A 10,145-nucleotide genomic window follows, 5' to 3' on the forward strand; every position below is an offset into this window, starting at 1 on the left:
ATGTGCCGGTCTAACGGATAGGGTACGGGGGCTGAGTGGGGGACGTGCGCGAGGAGGGAGACAGAGACGAAGAGAAGACTGAGTGAGCGTTAACGCAGCCGGGTGAATCACGTTATTACATGATAGTAGTCACTTTTACCACTTTTTCGTAATAGTTGCGCCCTAAGTGCCGGTTAATGCGGTCTGATCTTGCTTTAAAGAAGGAGGAAGATTCGAGACCACTTTCCAAAGAGGACGGGTCGACGGAGTGAAAGCTGATAACGTGAGTGAATCAACCGTTAGGCTACTGAAGGGACTTTGGGTGTTTGGCTGGAGTGAGATTTTGTGATATCATAGTATGTCATAGTGTGTTGCGTTCAATTTTTCCCTAAACCTAATTTTAAAAATGTCAGCCCTCACTCTTTTGCTATGTATAGCCTAATCCCTGATTTATCTAAAAAAATGTAAAAAAAGTTTCTTCAAAATGTATAAGTAATTTATTGAAACAAGACCAGTGTTTTTACCCCGTGCCATGGAAGAATTATGAGCCACTGGGCCCCTGGGCACAGACATGAAAAGGGCCCCCCTGTCCACCTGAAAATGGTAGTAGCTCAGCAATTCATAATTGGCCTGCCCTTCATGCTATAACTCTATACTAGCCTACATCATCTAATTTTAATATGATGTCTAGGCTATATTTAACATTTAACATTTATTTTCTATTTAGCCTGTTATGAAATCATGCATTGACCAATTTAAGCACACTTTTTTAAGACACGTAGGCCTAAATACATGCATGCAGCATTTTGTGAAAATAAATCATTATGGCTACATCGACAAACTCTTAGCCATGAGCTGTATATCCTCTGATTTTAATATTTACAGATATATAGGTATTTAAGCACAGCTCAGTTTTAAGACACTTAAAGCCCAAAGTTGGAGACCATATAGAAATTTGTGACCATTTCAAAACCGGATTACTCTGGAACGGCTTATTGTACAGAGGATTGCATTACACCTTTGTGTTCGGTAAGGTTTGTTGTTTATTCCTGTTTACGGTTTGTCATGTGTTGAACAAAAAGTTTGTGAGATATTCCACCTATATGAATTGAGATGATCGCTATAGAGTAATATGATTATTTCTTGAAAGTGAATTTTCTTGCGAACTGTTTATCACAGCAAGCGGCTATAGCACCGTATAAAAGATAAGAAAAAGTTCTTTCTTGTGATGTCTGGGCTACTTCGCGAGTAGTTCAACAGAGATGAATGGGCGGCCACACTTTGTGTCTGTCTGCTCATGTCTAAATAGCAGTGTGTTCCGAACGTGTCGCGGACCGGATTAAAGAAGCCTAGTCAGCGAATCAACCATCAGAGAAAACTATGCTGCTGTTGTAACCTGACTCTCGCCAGATGAATTTCGTTCAGCCTAGCTCCGCCTAGCTCTACTCACATCCATATGGGATCGGTTCCATTGAGAGTGATTTCGGCACGAGATTGTATGGTAGAGCCAATCAGGACGCAGGGCGGGAGTTTCATAGATGTTACGTAGCGTAGAAGCAACTGTGAGACTGTTCTCAGCGTCACGGGTTGGCTTCGATGTGAGTGGTTGAAGTAGCACGTCAATAGATGACGGACAAGTGGCTTATCCAATCTTATGCAAGGATTTTTTAATAAGGCCCAGCCTTCTGAAGCAACACTCCAATGGATCGATCCCAGATGGATGAGTGGAGCTAGGCGGAACGAAATTCATCTGGCAAGAGTCAGGTTACTGCTGTTGGTCTAAATGCCTTAAACTGGTCTCCTGTCATTTAGAAACAATGCTGTGGTCTAGTATAGTCATCAACAAAAAATGAACGGATTGCAAAAAAAAGGATGGATTTGGCGTGAGATTGGTGCTGAAAGCGTGAGTGTCACGCCATATGTGTGAGAGTTGGCAACCCTGTTACTGTGGTGGAGCTAACCAGTTAGCACAGCCAAGTTATGGTGGAGGCTGCTAACGTGAGTGAATCATCAACTGTTGCTGTGGTGGAGCTAGCAGCTAACCAACTAGCACACTGAAGAAGGGAGACGAGTCGTTTACGAAGTAAAACTGTTTAGACTAGGGCAACAGTGTCTAGTATAGTGTAGTCCGTGTTGTCGCTATACGTCTTTGTCCGTTTTGTTATTTTACCCTGGATTGTTGCCCCCGACGTTTGTACAGTGGTATTCCAGAGAAGATTTCCCGCTCCCTCCCGCCTCAGCTAAGTACCCTCTGCGCAGAGCAACGCAACGCAAGTCGTGTGTGACATAGTGTGCTAGCATTCTCTTACTGACTGCATAGGTAGGCTATTTTCCTGCCAATCGAGTCTCTCCACTGCACACCGAGTGTAACCCGCAATATAAACATTGCAGACTGCTAACTACACTCGTTACATATACAGACATCCCAACCTGCCAAAAGTCATTTCAGGGAGGTATCACGGGCCCCAAAAAAAAAAAAAAAAAAAAAATTTAGCCTACTTAAATACAGATTAATATGTTCAGTACAACATATAAAGGAAGGCCTATAGATAGAAATTGTGAAAATAAAATATGTAGATAGTTTGGTCTTTTCATGTAGCCTTGGCAACTAGTAGGCTATAGGCCTGAATAATATGCACATGAATTGACACTTGTTAAACTCACCTCAACATGTTTTTTGCAATCATTTAACCCGCCATGGGCAATGCTAAAGTCACTGTTACAAACAGTGCAGTGTGCAAGACTAGGCCTATCATTATGTTTTACTCTTATGAGACAAGGGTAGCCTACACTTTGAAATGGGTCTTACATTTTCCTTTTTTTGAGGCTCTGCCATGACGCTCCTGAACTGATTAATTAAGTTCGGAAGAAAAGAGATAAAAGCCCGCCTACACTGAAAACTGATTGGTTGGTTTAGCGAAACAGGCCAATCAGGATGCTCTCTGTCTTGGATGCGCTCAGACACACACACACCACCCCTCTCTCTCTCCCCGCCGTTAATGCAGCTACACTCAGATGCACCGCAGCGGTCTCGCATCGCAGCATCTTGATGCTCACTCTAGATTCCGGGAGATTTTATCTAATTTGCGGGCGTCAGGATGCCGCTATCAATATGCGGGAGACTCCCGGGACTTGGGATGTCTGCATATACACTGACCTATCACTGTAGGTCTACGACAGTGCAACGGACAATGCGAATGTTGCAAACTGCTTACTGCACTCTTGACGTCAGTGCTAAAACTCACTGATTACCTCTGACATTGCCGCGTGGCGTGCACACACTGACGGCTCCTACACACAGTTGCGTGCGTTGCAATGCTGGAGACGCATCCTATTAGGCGTGTTCGACTTGATGCAGATCTGTGCATCAACAATGCTGCAGTTATTGTCCCCTGGGGATTACATTTCAAGTACCTGTCTATCTTTATGTCTGTCTATTATTGTTGTGCAATGACAATGACAACTGCTAACGTTAGCTTGAGCAATGAATAACAAATGTACATTAATTTAGGATTTTCTTTAATTCACCTGCTATTTCATGTAATGGTATTATTATAATGGTATGGCATTACATCATGGCATATTTACAGCGGTCCACAACCACCGGGCCGTGGGACATTCCTAACCGGGCCGCAGCCTACGACATGAGTTTTTTTTTAAAAATGCATGCAAACTAAACTAAATTTAATTCGCAATAATGTCACGTTTTTACATGGCATAGGCCTATATGCAGTTGTTTGATTGCACGCATGTTTGCATTTTGCAAGGTCTATTTTCTTACGTCTGTCGTTCCCGCCTTCAACACTTTACATATTGCCTTCAGCGCTGCGCAGCCTCAGGTCAGCTCACTTCACTTGATCAGTTCTTGGCGAACGGTAGTGTCACACTTAGCTCAGTTCTTAGCTCACGTCAGGCCCCACCCCTCGCATTTTGGCTCAGAGCCAGGATTTTGTGGCGCATCAAAAGTTAATCGAAGTGGCCTAGGCGAAGTTGCCTACGAAGTTCTTGGCGAGGGTGCGGTAGTGACAATAGTGCAGAAGTAACACCAATGTAGAAGCTTCAAAAAATACAATATTGCAAGTAGGCTAGCATATGTCAGCAACATGTTGAAGTTCGTTGAGTTTGAAAGAGGATGTAAGCAACCATACAGAGCAGAAGGACAGTGAGCAGGTGGTGGAGCCTAGTTGAGGCTACATGATAAGAACTCAGTGGTGGAGCAGGTAGGCCATGCTGACGATGATGATCATGATGACTTATTAATTGCGATAATGTAATGATATAGTAATGATAACGTAAGGTCATGCTGTGATTATGACAAATAGCGCAACTTAAATGTTCCAAATGAATGATTTGCAAACCCGGACAGCAAAAGAGTGTCATCAAATCGATGTTAGCCTAATTGTTGGTCAGATTGATCAGTTTCCGTCAGACGCCCAAAATTCAACATTGATGGCATGAGTGGTGGTTGGTCTCTCAAAGTAGAGCGTCGAAAGGGTTCTAACTGGGAAGGGTTAATTATCATGGTAAAGATGGGCTAAAAGACTGTAGACTGACGGAAATGTAGACTACAAAACATCAAGTCATATTCATGCACAAGCCAACTAATAACTAACCAATACGATAGGCTAATGGAAGACATTAAAGATAATTAGTTAATGTAGCTATAATGTTCCAAAATGTACCAGCAATGTACTATAGCCTACAGGAATAAAATATTTCCAGCAACAGCCCTGTTTATTTCGTGTTGTTTCAGTTGTCCTACAGTGATAACTGGTATAAATTACATTAATGTCTAAGACAATCTGGGCAATTTAACTCTTTACACATAGGCTTCAGTAATTTTTGGTGCTGCTGTCAATTGTAGACTATTGAATAATTTGAAATGATACTTTGAATTTAAGCAGAAACTCTTCTTTAATAATTGCTTGTTAGCCTACTTGAATATGGAGATCATGTGCTCCATGGCTACCTCTGATCAGTCAGAGTGATAGCCAATGAGGCCTACATCACTTTCAGTGCTCCATGACAGTTGAAAATATATGCATAGTTAAGGAGGGTAATGCAAAGATTTTGTAATTAATTAGGTGTGCCCGACCGATTTGAGGGCCGCTTGGGCCAAATATGCCAGGGCCGATTTTTGGTCCCAGTCCGCCCCTGGTAGGAACGTTCAATACTTTTTTTCCTGTGTCATTCCACTTTATTACACATAACTCTTATGTTTGGATTTTTTATATGTGTGTTAATATATGTTTGGTGAACATTTCGAATAGACTCACTGGAAGTTTAGGCTAATTAGGCTACTGAAAAAACATTTAAGTGTTCAATACTTATGTCTACCATATTTTACCTGAATATTTTAAAATTTAATTTAAAGTAATTTGAAGTTTGATAGTGAAAACGGTCTAAGGTAACTCTCACTCTCCCTTGGGGGTCGGGGATTCCATGTTCTGTGTTGTGCATGCATTACTTGAAAAGAACTAGCTGCAGTTATGTATGAACAGTGAAGGTAACGAACTCTTAAAAATGTGAAAAACGTGAACTTGAAGAAGTGAAAATTGAACAATATGAACTATGAAAATTGAACAACTTGAAGCTACATCTATCATGTGTGAACATGCGTAACAAAATATGGTAACAAAACATGGGAACTAAATGTGCATTACGAATATAATCAGTGGAAGCCCTGTGCTTGTTTCCCTGCAACAAGAAGGTTCCATCTGGGGGTGATGGAAGACAGTGACACCCTCAGTGTGTTTGAAATGTCCAGTCGATTGCGCAATTTGGTCTAAGTTGCAGTCATTGCCGGAAACCTGGCCTCGCATAGATACGTGGTGGGAAATGGTAACGTTTTCAGCGCTTTTCTCGGGATATTCTGCTTTGGTTTTCATCCAAAAACCCGCCAGAGAGGTTTCCTCATAGCCTACACACTCTTAAGACCACCGTCATTTGCAATTTCGATCAACTGCTCTTCCTCCTGCGCTGACAAGTTAGGACTATTCGGGATATTGACAAATGGGTTGCGCACCCCACTCATTGGTTTGCCGTGGATCTTTGGAGGATGGGAAGTAACGCTCAAACTCATTTGAAAGCGCAACAAGGTGATCGCGCACCAGGTGCGAGAGAAAGGGCCCTGCCTCAGGCCTAGTCCACACGTACCAAACCAATCTTTTTTTCCTCCGTCTTCCCTGGAACCATATCAAGAATATTTGCGTCCAAACGGATCCATCTCAACACGACTCAACACGTTACTTCATACCCCAGGCCTATAGGTGGCACTGTTTCTTTACAGAAATTGACCAAAACTTGGCGCTTTACAAACAGACAGAATAGGCTACTTAAAAAATGGCTAGTGCAAGGAAACCAGAATTTTTGTGTGGACTGATGGTGAACTGTCAACTGTAGTCAACTGTAACTAATAACTAATAAACTAATAAACTTTATTTTACGGTTTGTGAAGGGTGCAGTCCCATCCTTTATTTGGCTAACGCAGGTAGGCCTACTAATTACCTTTACTTTCTTTGGTTGTAGGATAGTCCGTGATTCACATTATTTTGGCTATCACCGCAATTAGGCTACTAAACGCAAGGCTTACCCAAGTTCTAGGCTATTCTGTGGCCACATTTATAATATTGCTATAAAACCTTCGTTAGTAACAGTCAATACTTTTGCCTGCATCAGTCTCTCCCAAAACCCCCACTACTGTTTGGAACATATCAAATACACCCCGATCCACTCGTCGTACCCACAAATCAAGCTTGGCTTTAAATGCAGCGACTTTATCTGCCAGTTTAAAGACAGTCGTCATTCTCCCCTGCAGTGACAGGTTGAGGTCATTAAGCAACCCGAATATGTCACACAGGTAAGCAGTTTTTGACACCCAGCCCTCATCACTAAAATATGCAGCTAACAGTGACTTTTTTTCTGTAAGAAATCTCTGCAGCGGCTCTCGCAACTCAAACACTCTGGCCAGTGACCTGCAACCAACTTGGATAGCGTACCACGGTGACCCATTTACCCTCTCTAACACAGGGGTCTCAAACTCAAATGAGCTGGGGGCCACTTCTGCCAACGTCATCTGATTGGAGGGCCGGCTATTTCTGAAAATGCAGCCTCTCCAAGGAGTTCATAGCACATGCCTTTATGCCTTTACCAGAAGGCAGAATTAATTCTTCCCCAATAGTAAAGGGCTTCTTAGATTTAGCAATCCGACTAGCCGAGGCTTTTAGCGCAGCCACGTTCACCGATGTGGTTGCTTTTACGACTAGTTTTTTTGTCCTTCTTCCTCGCGTTTCTTACGCTCAAAGAACTCAAAGGGGTTTGTCTTTAAGTGTAGGATGCTTGGACTCTAGATGTCGAATTAGCTTTGATGGTTTCATTGCTTCGTTTGACAACTTATTGCCAAATACCACACATAAAGGACTTGGTGCATCTGAAGTCACGGTCTCTCTTGAAACCATATTTTAAATATGACTTCGTCATATTTCAGATTGAATGACCCCTTCTTTTTTCTTTGAGGTATCTGGCTCACCATCGTCAGTGGGTATTATTGCGAATGTGACATTATTGCGAATTAGTTTGCATGCTTTCTTTTTTAAACTCTTGTCGTAGGCTACGGCCCGGTTAGGAATGTCCCGCGGCCCGGTGGTTGGGGACCGCTGGTCTACAGTATCTTTTGTTTAGCTGAGCATCGCTAGTAGGCCTAGTGGACTGCTAATTGTTGTGCTGCATGTAGCCTACATGCTGATCATTATCACTAGGCTAGTGGTTTAGGGCACGATTTTTTTTCTCTCCCTTTCTGTTTTCGTTAGTCTTAACTTTTTTTTTTTACTCAAGTAACGGATGGGATTTTTGATGTAGCGAAGTACAATACGTAATTGTAATCAAGTAAAATTTAAAATACCGATTTTATAAACTACTTAAAAAATACAAAATCCACAGAAAAACTACTCAATACAGTAACGTGAGTAAATGTATTTCGTTACTTTCCACCTCTGCAAATTGGAATGGTTGTTGGCATAAGTCAGCGGCGTTAGTTTGAGCACATAATTGACGTTTTGTTTACATGTGTTCAATGTAAGTCAATGGGAGCCGGAAATCCATAAATAACGGTGACCAAAGATTATTTCTCCGGATAGCGAGACAGCGGTTGGTAGATAGGTTAGGTTTTTGGACCATCTTGCCATAATTGGGCTAATCACAAACAACGGACAGCTGACAGTTTTTGAGCTATTTGTTTGGACTTCCCCAGAGGATAAAGTCCCGCCCCTTCCGTTTGCCTCCATGGCACCTATCTTTCAAAAAAATTTGAACGGCAGTCTATGGCGAAAAAGAAATGATTTTCTGGTCCCGGTTGACTTGTGCCTTGAATTACCCATATGATGTTTGTCAATTTTAAAGACAATTTTTCATGTAAAGACATTTCGTAACTATTGAATTACAACATTGTGAAAGATCGTAATTCCAACGACTACAAACCCAGAGCCATAGAAAAAGAGTTAGGAACTTTTGAGCTCTGCATAACGCCGAAGTAGCCTGGGAAAATGCGCCGCCATGTTTCCTATGGAAGTCTATGGGAGTGTCGCCACCCTGTTTTTCTACCGCTCTGTACAAACCCATCAGTCGCGCTAGTAACGTTAGCTCATTCACAGCCACATTAGATTGTACAAGCATACCAGCAACAGGTCTTAATTGGGCTTTCCTTGCCGAAGAAAATACCATGAATCAGAGGATTAAACACATCAGGTAAGTTGTATTCGTCCATAGACTGTACATTACATACTGTTAAGTGACATAGCAGGCAGCAAGATGCAACCGTTAACAAGCATAACAGCTCTTATCGTTTCATTACGTTGGTGACGTACATCGTTCGAGACGAGAGATGTAGTCCACTGAGTGGATTCGCACAAAACCAACATAACTTTTGAAGTCTATCGAACAACAGTACTTTCTTGACGTGAAAAAATATCTTTTAAATTCACACACATCATATGTGAAATTCGTGGCACAATTCAAACTGGACCAAAAAATAATTGTTATCTTTCCATTAACTCCTGTTCATAATTTATTGAAAGATAGGTCCCATGGACCGGAAGTAGAAGGGGCGGGACTTCGCCACTCTATTCCCACCCTGAGCATGACATCATAGAAATATGGCCGCCGTGTGAATTTTGGTGAATAAACGAAATAGGCCTAAATAGTTGCCAATATTGCAAATTAAAAAATGATCGGAAATGTCGTCCAATTTTCTAATACTATTATTTGATGACAATACATTTTGAAAACAAGATACAGCCATTTCTGCTTTTTTCTTTTAAACAAAAAACTAAGCTGCACCTTTTTTTAAATTTAATCTTTTATTCCAAAATAGAATAATGAATGAACGAAAAAGTACACGGACCCTAACTACATACCCGTATTTGTTTGTTGGCGTGTTGTTGCAAAATCCGCGTAATAGGCTAATCATCTTGCATCTTAACCCACAAGTGGTTCCCGAGTAGGCTAATCCATTTTTTAAATTGCGACTGATTATCATCAAAGTGAGACCTAGCTACTGTCAGTACACGATCAGAGCCCATTTACGGAGAGCCGGATCACTCCCTATTAACTCCATTGTACCTGCAATCTGTTGTAGTTCTGCTAGGGGCGATCACGAATAAGTGCAAAAACAATGGGGGTCTATGGAGCTAGACGGCTAAATTTGTCTCTTTCACCTGGTTGTCGTTGAAAAATCGAACCCCTCAAAATCCACTTTTCTCGGGATATAATTTTTTTTCAAGTAATTTGAATATTGTATTCGAAAGGGGATGCAAAGAAAATACACTTGGTGGAGTATTATATTTTTTAAAGTCACTTAATTGTTCTAAAAAGCCTTTCAAACGTGTCAATGATGTCACTCATTAGCAGAATGCTAGCGTGTTATGGGCAACAACGACCCAAACTGTAAGAAATCAAAAGGACATAAGTACTCGTTCATTCAACTTTTGACCTATAACCCATTTTGAAGTTATACAAACTACAATCAAATCTGAGATTTGTCAACGACAATCAGGTGAAAGAGACAAATTTAGCCGTCTAGCTCCATTGACTCCCATTCATTCTGCACTCATGGCGATCGCCCCCAGTGGAAATCTGGTGGAACTGCAACCAAAATTCGGTACAATGGGACT

Source organism: Alosa alosa, chromosome 12 (genome assembly GCF_017589495.1).
Source record: "Alosa alosa isolate M-15738 ecotype Scorff River chromosome 12, AALO_Geno_1.1, whole genome shotgun sequence".
Lineage (NCBI taxonomy): Eukaryota > Metazoa > Chordata > Actinopteri > Clupeiformes > Clupeidae > Alosa > Alosa alosa.